The sequence below is a fragment of the Copadichromis virginalis genome, linkage group LG16 (genome assembly GCF_057382275.1).
Source record: "Copadichromis virginalis isolate Kocher_CV1m ecotype Utaka linkage group LG16, C_Virginalis_male_GT1.1, whole genome shotgun sequence".
NCBI classification, from domain to species: domain Eukaryota; kingdom Metazoa; phylum Chordata; class Actinopteri; order Cichliformes; family Cichlidae; genus Copadichromis; species Copadichromis virginalis.
In genome coordinates this window covers 8,085,706-8,101,574 of record NC_140633.1, presented here as the reverse complement: position 1 = coordinate 8,101,574, position 15,869 = coordinate 8,085,706, and the positions used below count along the sequence as shown (strand labels likewise).

At 42.7% G+C, this 15,869-nt stretch overlaps 1 long non-coding RNA gene across 1 annotated transcript; it reads right to left on the bottom strand.

The window, feature by feature from the left end:
- Positions 1-14,042: 14,042 nt before the first annotated feature.
- On the bottom strand, positions 14,043-15,111 carry LOC146690183 (uncharacterized). Its single transcript, XR_014915677.1, has 2 exons — positions 14,888-15,111; positions 14,043-14,300 (listed from the first exon to the last, which is right to left on the bottom strand). It is a non-coding gene; the product is annotated as an uncharacterized LOC146690183 (long non-coding RNA).
- Positions 15,112-15,869: the final 758 nt, after the last annotated feature.

The following is a 15,869-nucleotide window of genomic DNA, read 5'->3' as shown; positions in this document are numbered from 1 at the left end:
TTTCAGCTAGCTCCTCCTGGGCCATGCTCAGTTTCTGCTCTGATGCCTCGAGGTCTTATTGAGGGCAGAAACCTCAGAGTCTTTTCCGTAGAAATCAGATTAAAGTCCATTGATGTTTTCCTTGCTTTGCTCCACGGCCTTTTGCGGCTCTGCTGTTCGGCTCTTCTCAGAGGTCAGCTCCTGGCCGAGCCCCGACACCTGTGCCTTCAGCTTATTTTCTCCTGGTATTTTGTCCATTCTGAGGTGCCTCCTGACCTCAGTTACTCCTCCTGTCTCTGGCACGCCCTTTTTGCTGCCCGATGGTCATTGTTGGTCCGTCACTGTCCTGCACAGTTTTAATGCAGAGTGGTTAAGGTCAGCATGGTTTTGCTCGGCCTCGCTTTTCATCTGGGCTTAATGGGCGTCTCGTCACAGCTCTGTCAACTGAAGCTGTCTTTTTCCATATGGCAAGAGTGTGAAGAGTGTGTGAGAGGGGTGTGTCCGATCAGGCACAATGCTGGTGGCTTTGCGAGTGCCTCGTTTTCCAAATCCAGATGTTTATTTGTCACGTACACAGCAACAGAGAGAACAGTCTGTTGTTGGGATGGCTGAGGTCTTTCACGATCTTCCTGGTCTTGGTCCAGCACCGCCTGCTGTAGATTGAGTGCAGGTCAGGGTGCTCGGAGCGGATGGTGCGCTCAGCTGATTGCACAACCCTCTGTAGAGCTTGTCTGTCCGGCATGGTGCTGTTCCCGAACCAGACAGTGATATAGCTGCTCAGGATGCTCTCAATAATTCCTTTATATAAGGTGGTCAGAATCGGTGGTGGGAGCCGGGTCTTTCTCAGTCTTCTCAGAAAGAAAAGACGCTGACGGAAATCTCCCCGTGTAGTGAAACGGGCCTTGGATTTAACTCTCTCCGTCTCTGCTGCCTGAGATCGTTTTCCTGCAGCACTGTTGACAGTTTCAAGTTGTTGTGGGTCCAGCTGCTTTAGCATTTGGTCAGAGTCACATCGAAGATGGTAAAGGAGAGAGCAACGATGGTAGAGGGGAGAGCAGGAGTCCAGGGTCAGCCTCGGCTTTTCCGGGCCGACAAAGCAGCCTGTAATCAAGCATAAAGAGAAAAAACAAAACAAAACAAAAACAAAAAAAAACAAACGAACAGGAAAATCATGTTGTATTGGCTGTGTTACTCAGAGAGGGGAAAAACAACGGGACCAGGCCCTGTGTCAGCCTTCTCTCCCCCTTTTTTTGTTTTTTCTCACCATATAATCCTCTCATAACCCACCAAGCTGACAGGACAACACGGGTACATGTTAAAGTTCTTAAGATCATGTTTAAAGCACAAAAATGGAATTTTCTTTCATTCAGTAATCACTTGTATTAATCAATCAGAAGAAAACATGTCACAATTTGACTTTTATTAACCACTAAATTTGTCGTGTTATCACTGGTTGTGATTTTTTTTTTTTTTGAAGTTAAGTTGTTGTCCTGCAACCCAGAGGGTTTATTTGTTAGTAGTGGATAAACTTTATTGTGTAACGGCGGGTGTATGTTAAGCTTCACTGCTTTAAAGTTGCTGGAAAATCTTCACATGTTCATGGGTGTAAGCTGTTTCTTCATTGCGTGTATGTGCGTTTGTACATGGGCTAATTTAACGTTTTTTCTCAAACGAGGCATTTCTCTAGCACGTGCCTCTCTCTCACATTTCTCTGCTTGTGTGTGTTTTTATTTCCCCTTTTTGTTGTGATGCTCCAGGCGCCTTCCCAACCTCCACAAGTCTGTTGGCCGCAATTTTATGTGTTAAAACTTCTCTTAATTTCTCCTTTAATTCTCTGCTAGCTGCTGTCTTTTCCACAGCTGCTGATTCTTGCTGAGTTTGGTTTCCATTACTATAATTTTGCTTTGGCCGCCGTGCTTGTGGGGGCAGTTGGTCCAGCCCCATAGCCACCTGTATCAACACACTGAGAGATTTATTTAATATCATTTTCATCACTGTTAAATAGACTAGCAGGCAAGACGCCCACCTTTGCACTGCAGACTACATGCCAGTCTCCCAACACACTCCTCTCTGAGTTTCAGCTTTAAAACCCAACCTCATTCACACCCTAGTCATTCAAAACCTTATTTGTAGTATCATAATCAGCAAAATCAGCGTTTTAATTACAGGCATGTATCATTGTTTGCAAATCAAAATTATAAAACTCAAAAACACGCTAAACAGCAACAAAAGTCCTCTGTGCGTGTCACCGCTCATTTGCATGTTCACACACCGTCTAAAAATAGCTCGCAGCGCTGCAGCTGCACGTCACACAGAGTCTCACACCAAGCTCAGGCAAAACTCTATTATTTTATATTACAAAAGACGTCTTGTATTTACAATCACTGACAGGCCTGACAGATTCAGCACCTAACAAATTTCGACAAATTTAAAATAACGGGTCTCACCGAAGAAAGTCCAACTTTTTTGTAGTCAATCAAACAGTATCTGTTACTTCTGGGAACAGTTTCTGACCTAACTTCTAAAGAGCGCCTATACAATTTCGACAAATTTAAAATAACGGGTCTCACCGAAGAAAGTCTCACTTTTGTGTAATCAATCAAACAGTATCTGTTACTTCTGGGAACAGTTTCTGACCTAACTTCTAAATCCCTAACTCAATTTAACTTTGTCCAAACAAGCACATGACACCGTTTTAAACGATGAGGAGACTCGGTAACTCCTAGCTTATTTCAGGATGCCCTGTACCCCACAGATAAGCCAAACTGAACTAACCCTGTTCGCCGACAGGTCAAGACCGCGCGTCCACGGCCAGGAGGGGGCGTAACCCCCGGGCTATGTGCTTCTTAGCAGACTTCTGGGCTGCCGTCCTATAATAATTTTCACCTAACCGATTTTGAGAAATTTTACCATAACGGGTCTCACCGAAGAAAGATAACTTTTTTACGACCAATTAAACAGTCTCTGTTACTTCTGGGAACAGTTTCTGACCTAATTTGTAAAACTATTAACCAGTCTCTGTTACTTCTGGGAACAGTTTCTGTCCTAATTTCCCTACCAAACTACCTGAGCCTTCAGCTCAATATCCAGGGACTCAAACCCAACATTCTCTGTTACTTCTGGGAACAGTTTCATATTTCTTCAACTTCATTAAATACTCTTAAGCAACTTTAACTGTATAACACACGGTGATTCTCATCAAAATCAAAACAGACACTCTACCAGTAATTTCAGTGAGTAGACTTTAATTTAGTCATATCCAATTTGGCACATTTTGGAAATAATTCAACAGGTAGTGCCTTACCTTTAGATAAGCCGGCTTTTGTCCACTCAAATCAGACCACTGGCTCGTGCCTGTCCGTTCGACAACCTCGGACCGTCCAAACTTTTAAATTCCACCCCAATACCACAGGACGAGCCCCCAAAATGTTAAGGTTCAAAATATTGGGGATGGAGACAAGAGAAAAACCACAATAACAACACTGGTCCGGTCGGGTTGAGTCAAACGATGATTTAATGATCACACACGTGGGAGATGGACACTGATGCAGACAGCCTCAAAATCTCAAAATGGTGGAGCATTGCTCAAACTTTTATAGCCTCTGGTGCCTCCACCTTATCATACAAAGCCTAAACATTCACATGCTTTCTCTCACACAGCGCCTAAGCTACGACCTTGGCTCCCTGTTTATCTGCTCCTGCTGAAATGGGGCAGAAAACTCCAGCACACTCTGTTCTCTTCTACTCAGACAAATTAGATTTCTTATAACTCAGCAGTATAATGCATCATAAAACAATATCATTCATTCACAACAAGTCAGCAGTTTAATGTAATGCAAATCAGTTTAACTAATGCAATAGTTATCAGCTTCTTCTAATTCAGGAGAATAATGCAAACTAAAACTACATAATAATTCACAATCTTTAATTAGGGGTATAACATGGCATAAAATAATATTATAATCTAACACTACCTTGAGTCAAGGTAACTGTGACAAAGTATGCATACGCCTGCGCAGCGCTAACATTTGCATTTTCTTTTCTACAGCATTACAGTTCTTCATGTGTTTGATCATGTGATTTATAAGAGGACTAGTTAATGTTTCTCTACTACAGGATTTCTGGGTTTATGTGTGAAGAAAACTGTGTCTACAGGTTATGAGTTGGTGATGCTGTTACACTGTGCTGTTGGGAAAATGTGAAGGTTACTTTGATGATGTGAATAACACTCTTTCCACAGCTATGGATGGCTAACTTTATGGTCTTTTTATGGTACCTCTGGAACCTGTCGACCTGCGTCTGACCACAGTCAATGTGTGTTGCTAATGTTTGTTTTTCTAAGAATGCATGTAGAAGATTAATGTTGACTGAGTACATGGGATGATCCATGTCTGAGGCAAATTATGGAAATAATTGTAGTTTACTGATTTGAGAAAACCTGCATATGACACTTATCTTGCTAGTGCTGAATACTTATTACTCTTATGATACAATTGTTTATAGGTGTGAAGTTTGATTTCACTTCCAGATCTTGCTTTCCAGGGCATGATGGTGTGTATGCAGGCTCCTGGCAGAGCCAGTTTTTAAGCAAACTTAATATGCAAAACACACTAACATCTTTTATTGTAGGATTATAGGTCCAGGGTGGTGCTGCTCCAGAGGAGGAGATGCCCTGATGTTGCCTGGGACATGATCTAGCTAACCTTTTAGAGTATATTTCTTAACATTATTATACATTGTACCATAAGCCAAGGTGTCTCCATTTGTCTAATCTTTTAATAATATTTTGTACATTTCAAGGACTCTTCTGTTTTTGGAGTGTATTTTTTATGTATCTGTATTATATTATACATACACTTTAAGTGAATCTCTGTCCAAAAACTGCACTCAGTTTACTTTTTCCTCTCTATGAGCATCATTCATTATTCTCCCGCAGTAATTAAGGTTAGGATATGTATTTTTTTTTTTAAATTCCAATCCATTCTTCTTTGGCAATAGTAGTCTTTAGCAGCATTTAAATAACCTTTAACAAAACCATCAAATCTGATACAGACTTTTCAAAAAAGTGTTTTGCCTTTCTTTCACAAATGTGGGGATTAAATTGTGTTAAAATGTACAAAACAGTGATGGCACGTCATTTGTGAAGAGGACCCAGGCACAGAGAGACTTGATGAATTTAAGAATCTTGTGATTTAATAAAGAAATTTGCAGACTTGCACAGAGGGTAAAATTATGATGACTGATAATGGAGATGAAGACAACAGATGATGAGGACAGGGAGGAACAGGGGTTTAAATGCACCAAGGAGATAATCAGAGGGAACTCGGGACAACTGGAGACATTTAAGGATGCAGGGACTGACAGAGACAGGGAAGAAGTCTCATCGTGACGAGTAAAGTTTACCTTGCCTGGATGGGCAGCTCTCTGGGTGGGCTCTCCAAAGCTCTGATCCTAGAATTTCCCCTGGCCTATACCATTCCCAATATGCGCTGGCATGACATCGGGGCAGCATGGGTCCGAGCAATTTTTTTTTTTTTTTTTTGCCGATACACGTGATGCCCGTATCAAAAACCGCTACTGCTTGTGTTATGTTTCTGTTAAAACTGTTTGAAAAAGAGAAATCGATTCACCTTTATAGTAATGTTTGCAGTTGTATGTTGTGATACTGTAACTCAGATAGTCTAGCCTATCACTGGGGAGCCTAGACTATGAGAAATGCCTCTGATATAGTGTGAACAAAGTTGTGGAAAGACACATTATAGCATAAAAAACAAACTGAATATTTTACACCATCCCGTAGCTTAGGTTTACATTTTTCATGTCTGTCAGTCACTCATATGAGCCATCCATTAATAATCAATGCCTATGTTAACATATATAGATGTACATATACTGTATAGTAAATTTACACAATATGAAATAAGTAGCAGTAGTGGTACTTGAAGCAACTTGATGACTGGAAATAAAAGCAGTCTTTTTTTGCACCCCCAAGTGGCCAAATGAAATAAGGTTAGGATGAAAACATCAAGGAGTTACTGAAATATGTCCTCACTTTCAGTATGACAGATATGCTGCAGAATACGGCCACTGAAAATATGCTTCACTGCCATAGATCCCAATACTGCTGGAACTGGCATGACAGAGAGTTCATTTCTTAGGTCATCTATTTAAAGGATTTCAAAAGGTAACTCATTTTTGAAAATCTCTGACATTTGGCCCACATGTTTCTAAATAAGCTGCTGTGCTGTACAGTCAAGGCATGGTGAAAATTTAGCAGACTTTCACTAAGCAATATGTCTAAATAAACACATTACTGTTCAGCTTATGGATTTGTCACATTCTTCAAGCAGAATAAAGAAGAAAAACATGCAATAATAAAGTTTTTGCCCCAAAGTAGCACCTGCATCAACTGTCTGCCCCTATTAATTAGTACTCTTAATTTTACAGTGATCAACACACCTGGGTAAGTAGTAGGAAAGTAACGTGGTATGTTTACTCAAGTAGTTCACTAAAGTAGAGGTTCAAATTACTTTTATGTTGTGCTTCTCTCTGCTTCCCCACTAACATTTGCACTAACTCTATCATTAGAAACAGATTGATGATTTCCGATTGATGTTTCTCTCACGTCTTTTCACTCTGTGAGTCTATACACCATTGCTGTATTTAATCAAACTCAAAAAGACTTTAATTGCGCTGTTTATAAAATAGCTGCTAAAATCTCCAGTTGTTCACAGATGGCTCCTCCTCTCTGAGCCTGGTTCCTGTTAAAAGTGAGTTTTTCCACAGTTGCCAAGTGCGTGCTCATAGGGGTTTGTGTAATTGTTGGGGTTTCTTTCTGGTGTTGTAGGGTCTTTACCTTACAATATAAAGCACATTATGGTGGCTATATTGGTGCTATGTAAATAAAATTTAATAGAACGACTGTATATGCAAATATTAGCATTTAAAATCTATACCATTTATTTGTGGAAGTTTTTTAATTTATATGCTTTTAATATACTTTAAATCAAATCATCAAATCCTTTTTGGGGGTGCTTCAGCAAAGGGCTGGTCTGGACGGGCCTAATCTGAGAAACATGGAAGACGTTATGTACCTTCATAGTAGGCGGAAGGGCCAGCCGGACTGTCACTGGGTTCAGGACCTTCTGGATGGCGGAGGGGCCAAGAGATCGAGGGGCCAGTTTCTTAGACTCAGTCCGAAGGGGGATGTGCTTGCTGGAGAGCCACACCCGCTGGCTGACCTGATAATCCGGAGCAGCAGTGCAACGGCGATCCGCCAATGCCTTGTTCTGCTCGGCCGTTCTCAGGAGTGCTGCTCGGGCGGCCCGCCAGACCCGACGACAGCGCCTAAGGTGGTGCTGGACAGAGGGAACTGCCAGCTCTCCCTCAGAGATGGAGAGAGGGTGGGGTTGATACCCCAGCGACGCCTCAAAGGGCGAGAGTCCAGTTCCTGACGAAGTGCTCGCGTTGTGCGCGTACTCCACCCAGGCCAACTGGTCGCTCCAGGTCGCTTAGTTCGATGACGTGACGCATCGCAACATGGCCTCCAGCTGTTGATTGGCCCTTTCAGTCTGACCATTAATTTGGGGGTGGAACCCGGAGGACAAACTGACCTGAGCTCCCAATTCGGCGCAGAACTCTTTCCAAACCCGCGAGGTAAAGTGAGGGCCTCGGTCGAAAACGATGTCCTCGGGGATGCCGTGGAGCCGAAACACGTGCTGCGTCAGTAACTGGGCCATCTCCAGGGCAGAGGGGAGCTTGGGCAGAGCGATGAAGTGGGCGGCCTTGGAAAAACGGTCAACAATGGTTAGAATGGAGGTGTTACCTGAAGAGGGAGACAGGCCGGTGACGAAGTCCAGGGCGATGTCCAACCACGGGCGTTTTGGAGTGGGTAACGGTTGCAGGAGACCAGAAGCAGGTGAGTTGGAGGTTTTGTTCCGTGCGCACACCGGGCATGCCGCAACATAGTTCTGGACATCGAGAATAAGAGAGGGCCACCAAAACAAACGTTGTAGAAAGGAGACAGCGCGATTTTTACCTGGATGGCACGAAAACTTGGCAGTATTTGCCCAGTGAATGACCTGACTATGAGCCGTGGTCGGAACATACAGCTTCCCCTTTGGGCCTGTGCCAGGGTCGGGTTCCTGTCGCTGGGCGTCCCTGACCACCCTTTCAATCTCCCATGTTAGCGCGCCCACAATGCAGGTGGGGGGCAGGACTGGTTTCTCCTTTTCGTCCTCATCGGTCTCGGGTGCAAACTGGCGTGACAGCGCGTCGGGCTTAGTATTCCTAGAAGCAGGCCTGTAAGTAATGGAGAAGTGAAAACGAGTAAAAAATAAGGCCCACCTGGCTTGTCGGGCATTGAGGCGCTTGGCTGCCTGGAGATACGCCAGATTTTTATGGTCCGTCCACACCACGAAAGGCTGCTCAGTGCCCTCCAGCCAATGTCACCATTCCTTGAGCGCCAACTTGATGGCGAGCAATTCCCGGTTGCCCACATCATAATTTCTCTCGGCCTGAGACAACCTGCGGGAGAAGAACGCACAGGGATGTAGCTTGCTGTTGATCCGTCAATCCGAAGGCACCAAGGTAAGGTCGGGGGGTGAGGAACTTTTTGCAGAGGTGGTCCCGGGATTATCTGGGACAGCGGCAAGTAAACACTGTTCATGACACCACGTGCTCCAGCCAGTTACACACCCTTTGGCCCAGTCAATTTGGGGGTTGTGACATTAGAGCCAAGGAAATCCCAGGACCAGTGGTGTGTGGGGGCTTTGAATACCAATAAACTGATTTTCTCAGAGTGATTTCCCGAAATAATGAGTGTAACCTCCTGCGTGCGATGTGTGACGGAGGCTAGATGGCCGCCATTTAAGGCTGAGACCTTCAGGACCTCTGGAAGGGGAAGTAGGGGCAGGCCTAAGTTTTTGACTAACTCTTTGTCTAGGAAATTTTGTTCAGAGCCAGAGTCAATGAGTGCGCAGCAGGAGTGAGTGAGGGAGTGAGACATTAATTTAACAGAGCAGCTAAGGTGAGGGAACACTTTGGTTGTGGCACCCGCCAGTATCCCCACAATTACTGTCGGGCCGACTCTTTTACTCGGTCTGGGCAGGAGTCAACAAAATGTCCTCTCTTTCCACAAAGAAAGCACTCACCGTTCCGTTGTTTGCGCCCCAGTTTAGAGGAGGAAAGCTTGGCTCGGCCGAGCTGCATGGGTTGCTCTTCATCCCCATGTTGCTCCTCCTCACCTCACCTCTCCACATCAGAGTAGTAAGGTCCCTAGATGTACCCGTGCACCCAGCAGGCCGCCGACCATCCCCGGCTCTCACGCTTAATATTTTCGTTAAGGCTGTTGAGGAAGGCTCCACACAGTGCTTTCTCCTCCCCTCTCCTCCTCCGCCAGGATCCAGAACTCCACGGAAAAGTCAGCAACACTCCTACCTTGCTTCAGAGAAAACATGCGATGACCGGCGGCGTCCGAGCTAGCACCTTTATCAAATACACAGCGAATCTTTCTAAGAAAAACATCATATGAAACAGAGGGCTGGGTACTAAATACTGCCTGTGCCCATTGAAGCACCCGCCCAGTCATAAGTTGCACCAAATAAGCGATTTTAGTAGAATCAGAGACAAAGGCACTAGGTTGTTGTCTAAAAACCAGAGAGCATTGTGTCAGAAAACCCCGGCTCTTCCCCAACTCGCCGTCGAATTTTTCAGGCGCGGGGAGTGAGTACTCTCGCTGCCGCGGTGGAGGTGAAGGAGGAAGCGGACAGGCTGTCGCAGTTTCTAGCGAAGAGGCGGGCTGCGCTGGAGCCGTATTAGGTGAGGAAATCAACATACCTTTAAGCTCAGTTATGGCTTGCAGAAGCGCGTGTTGTTCCTTTGAGACGTGCTTCAGCATTTCTTCATGTCTCTCCAACACCTCCACTTGGAGAGACAGCTGGCGTGAAGCAGACTCCGCTGAGTCCATGGTGGTGGGATTATTCTGTCACGGAAAAGAGGGACCCAGGCGCGGTTCTTCTTCACAGAAACACAGTGTGTTTATTTACAGTGAAATAGACAGGCAAGTCCAACAATTCACTCAAAAGTGCAATTTTCCAATCGTGCTCGTCCCTTGCTCCCAGTGCGTTCTGTTTTGTAACTCCCTAGTGTGTGTGCTCCCCAACTCGCTTCTCTGCTCGCCTCTGTATAGGAATTTCTTTTACTTATGTATTAATCACATTATTTTATTGTATAATGCCTTGGTGCCACTGGATTTTAACAAGTCTCACACTCATACATTAAGACAAATGGTGGGGGTCTAGTAAGGAAGTTGGGGGAAGCAGACAACTCCACAGGAAGAATCTTTTGTCTCTTCGATGACTCTGGGAGGTAGCAAGGGAGTGTGAACCTTAAGGTGTGAAACAGCTGTGTACTGCCTTTTGTTCCTGAAGAAGGTATTTAACTGAGAGCCATGTTAGACTCAGTGAGACTCTGCTGACCGTCTGCCCCGCGGTCATGTGGGCTCTCCACAAGCTTGGTTGTCTGTTCTTTGTGTGTTTTGATTAAAGAATGTTAGCTACCCTCGCTCACCGCTCGTCTGCAGGCTTTATTTAAATGGAAAACTTCCACAACACCTCTCCTGGAGGAAGAAGGAAAAATCCACTATTAGCCACACGCTAGCCAAATACCAAGCTCACACTGCTCGCACAGACTGTACCAGTTCGGAGTAATAATCCCACGTTGACTGTCCAGGTTAAATACCTCTTTCTAGCCGGGAGGGATGATTACCAACAGCTGGTCAGGTAATCAGCTGCAGGTGGGCCGACAACAGCGAATAGGGACTCCCGATGACGACAGTCGCCCGGACACGCCTCTCCCACGGCGCGCACTTCCGTCAACAGCCCCGAGGACCGGGGAGAGAGAGAGGGAGAAGCAAACACACACAGAAAACATAAACACAAGCAAGGTCATCCGGAAAGGACCGTCCGACCGTGACACTAAGCAAATATTGCTGTCCTTGAATGCTGAATAAACACTGACAAAGCACTGATTGTATCTCTTGTACTTTATCAACGCAGTATCTAAAAACTTTGCACTGTAGTGGTTAAAATCTCATTCTAATAAGAGTTAAAAGCGCATTCGGTTATTAGGTTTATAGGGTTATTGAATTATGGTTAATGGTTGGTAGAATTTTTTTTAACATTATCTGCCAATTACATCTGCCACCCTTCTCCAAATCTGTGCCCCTACCTGCCCCCCCAACAAAGATTTTCTAGACACACCACTGCATGTCACATGTTTAGTTTGTCTTGTTTTCAAGACAAACTAAACATTGTCTTGTTTCTCTCTGGTTCCTGTGTCAAGTTGACATGTTTGAGTCACAGTGTAGGTTACTTCTTGTTTTAATTTGGTGACTCCTGCTTCCAGTGTATCATGTTCAGTTCTGCTTCCTTTTTGTCTCTCTAGCCTGAATTAGTGTCAGCTGTGTTCCCACCTGTGGCTCGTTTCGTCTTTACCGCTTGTGTGTATGTCAATGTCAATTGTATTTCTATATCACATTTAAAAGCAACAAAGTTGACCAAAATGCTTTACAAGTTAGTTAATGAACAAGAGAAAACAATAGAAAATAGTAACAGTAAAATAAGACATGAGATGAAGCAAATACAATACTCTGTCTCAAACTGAACTCAAATTATGCTCTATGCTGTAATCTAGATCTTGGCTGTACTAAGAGCATCTGGTTAGACAATCTCAGTGGTTTTTTGGGGTTATACTGTATATTTTGAGGAATTTGCTTAAATAGCTGGCCGCATGCCATTTAAAATTTTGAAAGTAAGTCAAAAAATCTTAAAAGCAATACAAAAACGGAAGGCCAGTATACATTTGCTAAAACTGGAGTGATGTGATCATAACTTCTAACACCTGTTAAAAGATATGTGTCATTTTGTACTGCAAACAATGGAAAGATGAGTGTTCAAGACCTTTGGGTTTTTATGAGAGAAGACAAATATGCTCAAATTTTCACAACGGTTTTCAATGGTTAGAATTCCAGATTTGTTTTACATAGTGCCACGGACCTCCATCTCTCTGGCTGAGAAGAATGTTAACATGATTGGCCAACAGTTGGAGGAAAGACTTTAGAACCCATGTCCGGCTCACGTTTCATCTTCTGCACCTTTCGGACATCTCCCTATAAGGAGATGTTGCGTCTGACATCACCATGGCAGCCATCTCTTTTCCTGTAGAGTTCGAGAAGAGGGAAAAAGAGCTTTTCCTAACAACTGATTTATAGAGTTGCTTTGGCCTAATGGAGCCAATGTACCAGTCTACTCTAAGCACCACTGTGATACTTTCCGGTTGTGAAATGTGTGGTATTCTCTTTTCAAAGCTCTATTCTATGATAAATAACGTTGTGCTGTAAAACATAAAACAAATGTGTGATTAAATTATAAGCAGGGCCGTGCAGAGAGGTTTAAAGGGGCGGGTGCTCAAAGTTAAAAAGGGGCACATTGAACCAGGCTGAATAACAACAACACACATTCATCAAGAATCTAATATGGGCAACAAGGCAAAGCAAACGTCGCCAATGTTTTACCTGATGGGTACATGGTAAATGGCCTGCATTTGTATAGCGCTTTTCTAGTCCTTAAGGACCCCTAAGCGCTTTACACTACATTCTCTCTTCCACAGCATGTCTTTATCCTGTCTTCCTTCTCTCACCCCAACCGGTCGCAGCAGATGGCCGCCCCTCCCTGAGCCTGGTTCTGCCGGAGGTTTCTTCCTGTTAAAAGGGAGTTTTTCCTTCCCACTGTCGCCAAAGTGCTTGCTCATAGGGGGTCATATGATTGTTGGGTTTTTCTCTGTATCTATGAAGCGCCTTGAGGCGACTTTTGTTGTGATTTGGCGCTATATAAATAAAATTGAATTGAATTGAATTCAGTCATTCACCCATTCACACACAGGCGATAGCAAGCTACATTGTAGTCACAGCCACCCTGGGGCGCACTGACAGAGGCGAGGCTGCCGGACACTGGCGCCACCGGGCCCTCTGACCACCGCCAGCAGGCAAACATGGGGTTAATATCTTGCCCAAGGATATTTGGCATGCAGCCAGGAGGCAGCCTGGGATCGAACCACCGACCTTCTGATTAGTGGCTGACCTGCTCTGCCACCTGAGCTACAGCCACAGTACAATGTTGCTGTTGAGGGGTTTCTGCTGCTCCTGCTGCTGATAGTGCTGGAGGGCAGGGCTGTGTTGATCTGAGACTGTAGACATTAAAAAGTCCATAGGAGAGATGGTAGCTGATTAAACAAGTGTCATGAGATGATAACAAAATGCAAAGACTGGTGACAGCGCTTGGAACCATAAGGACACAAAAAACTGTGAGAAATAATTGAGGCTCTGCCTGTGAATCACTCTTTGCTTCTCTTCTTCCTTCCATCCCATCATTTCATATATCACTCTCCACTTGCTGTCCATCTGAGAACAAGGCATAACTTGCTATTGCAATAAACTATAATTTAATTATCCACACCTAACAACTCTTGCACTTAATCTAAATGATGACAGAAGAATGTTATAGCACTGCCTTTAGTAGCCTCACACAGCTCCTACTGTTTCCTCCTCATGTACTTACCAGGCATGTCTGGAAAATGTTATATCATGAGTAATATTTTTTTTAAAAATCCATCTAAATAAAACACACACATGCACGCACACACAGTGACATTTTAGACCTTCTTCAGAATACTGTATATACACAGCAAATCCAGCATGTCCAAATTAACACTGTCGGATTTGATTTCAACACTATTAAAGTGTCTATATGGGTCCACACCAGAGAGTGTTAATTTAACTCTTTTTGGAGAGTTGGTATGTTAACTCTGATTTAGTGTTAAACCAAATCTGTCTGGAGTTGATAATTTAACACTTGGTGTTAAGAGTTTATATATTAACTCTCAAAGAGTATTTTAGTTTAACTACGTAAGAGTTATCTTCTAATTCATTCTAAAAAGCGGGAATTTTACTGTTCTGAACTTCTAGAAATTTCTTTTGGAAATAAACATTTACTAAAAAGACGCAATGGTTTTTGAAAAACATTTATTCTGAACTGTGCACCACAATTTCAAAACATTTTCTGAAAGATGTAACAGTGTACATGTTCTCACTTTCATTAGAATTGTGTTTATCAAAAGGTCTGACATAGGTGAGCTGGTAAATGCAAATAACAGCATTCTCAACACTTATTTCTTCAATACAATATGCATGTCCTTCATTCATCCCTTTGTGGAACTTCAACGCACTTCTGCTCTCCCCCATATTCCATCTTCACAAGCATATCCTGTGTGGTGATTGAATAAAAATTAGTTGACACTAAATAATGGCACAAATAATCCAGTAAACAATTGCAGCACAGTAAAAAAAAAAAAAAAAGGAATCCTCTTTGAGCCATTACTTGTGTAAAGTATTTTCCCAAAAGACAAGGACACAGGCAACAGGTAATACTGAACTAAATGTAAAACCTCAACCTTTTTCATTTTTACCTAAACCGTGTGCACAAAACTCTGGAGGGATCTATGCTAACGTAGAATCCAGTCAGGACGTCTGCTACTGCTGTTTGCTCGGGTTTTTTTTTATGGGCGATCGTTTTCAGGCTTCAAGTAGCACCATTATACCAACATTTCACATTCTAGACATTGTTTTAGGTGTATTTGACCAAAAGTTTGACTGAAAATTCACATGCAAGCTTTTTTCAAGGCTGTGGTATTTGCCCGCAAACAATACCTTTCAGCTAGCTAAAACAGAATGTTATGCTATCACCGAGCAACATGGCTAATGCCTTTCACACAGCTTTGTCTCAACTCCAAAGAGCCACAGAAGTAAAAGCTCATGATAATAATTGAAACAATCTTTGAAAAAATGACTTACCAAGCATGGCAAACAACTCAAATATGTAGAGCAAAATGTTCTGAAACGGCTTCACTTCAGCTTCGATTGGAGCCGTGCTGGGGGCGGAGTCTGTGAATTTACTCTGTTGGTGTCATAGCCCCTGTAGGAGTTCAGAGTTAAGAGGTCAAGAGTTAATGTTTCCATTGTAACACCTCCAGATTTGACATAGAAACACTCATTTTTAACACTCGATTTTAACTACTATCATTTTACACCTCAGAGTGACATTAAAAGAATGTGACTCTACTTAGAGTAAAATTAACTCTACTTTTGCAAGAAGACTATTAACACCAAAACATTTAACACTTTTGAATTTGCTGTGTACTATGGGCATCATGGTGCTGATCCAGAATCCTTACATATTTATTACTAGAGCTACAATAATAAAGCAATGAGGAGGGGGAAGTAATAAATATGAAATAATGTATTTATGATGAGTCCACTTGTTTCACTATCCACTCTGTGCAGGGGCAAAGCTTATTACATGTTTAAACTGTAGAGATACAATAATTTTTTCTGCTGTAAAATCCAAATTTTGTCTTATTTAAAATATAAATCTAATATAATCTGCTTCTTAATGTGTGTTTTTTAAAATATTATAATAGGCAAGGCAAGGCAAGGCAAGTTTATTTGTATAGCACAATTCAACAACAAGGTGATTCAAAGTGCTTTACAGAGACATTAGAAACAAGAACAAATAAAAAGCATGATTTAAAATTGATTAAAACAAGCAAATAAACTAACTAACTAATTAACAAACAAACAAACAAACAAACAAACAAACAAACAAAACAGTATATAAAATCAAAACAGATAAAATCAGAACAGTAGATAAAATCAGTAGTTAAATGTAAGTTTTGAAATTTAAGCTTAAAAGTGTGGATTTGGTGCTTTATTCAAATGCAGCTGAGAACAGGTGAGTCTTCAACCTGGATTTAAATAAACTGAGTGTTTCAGCTGA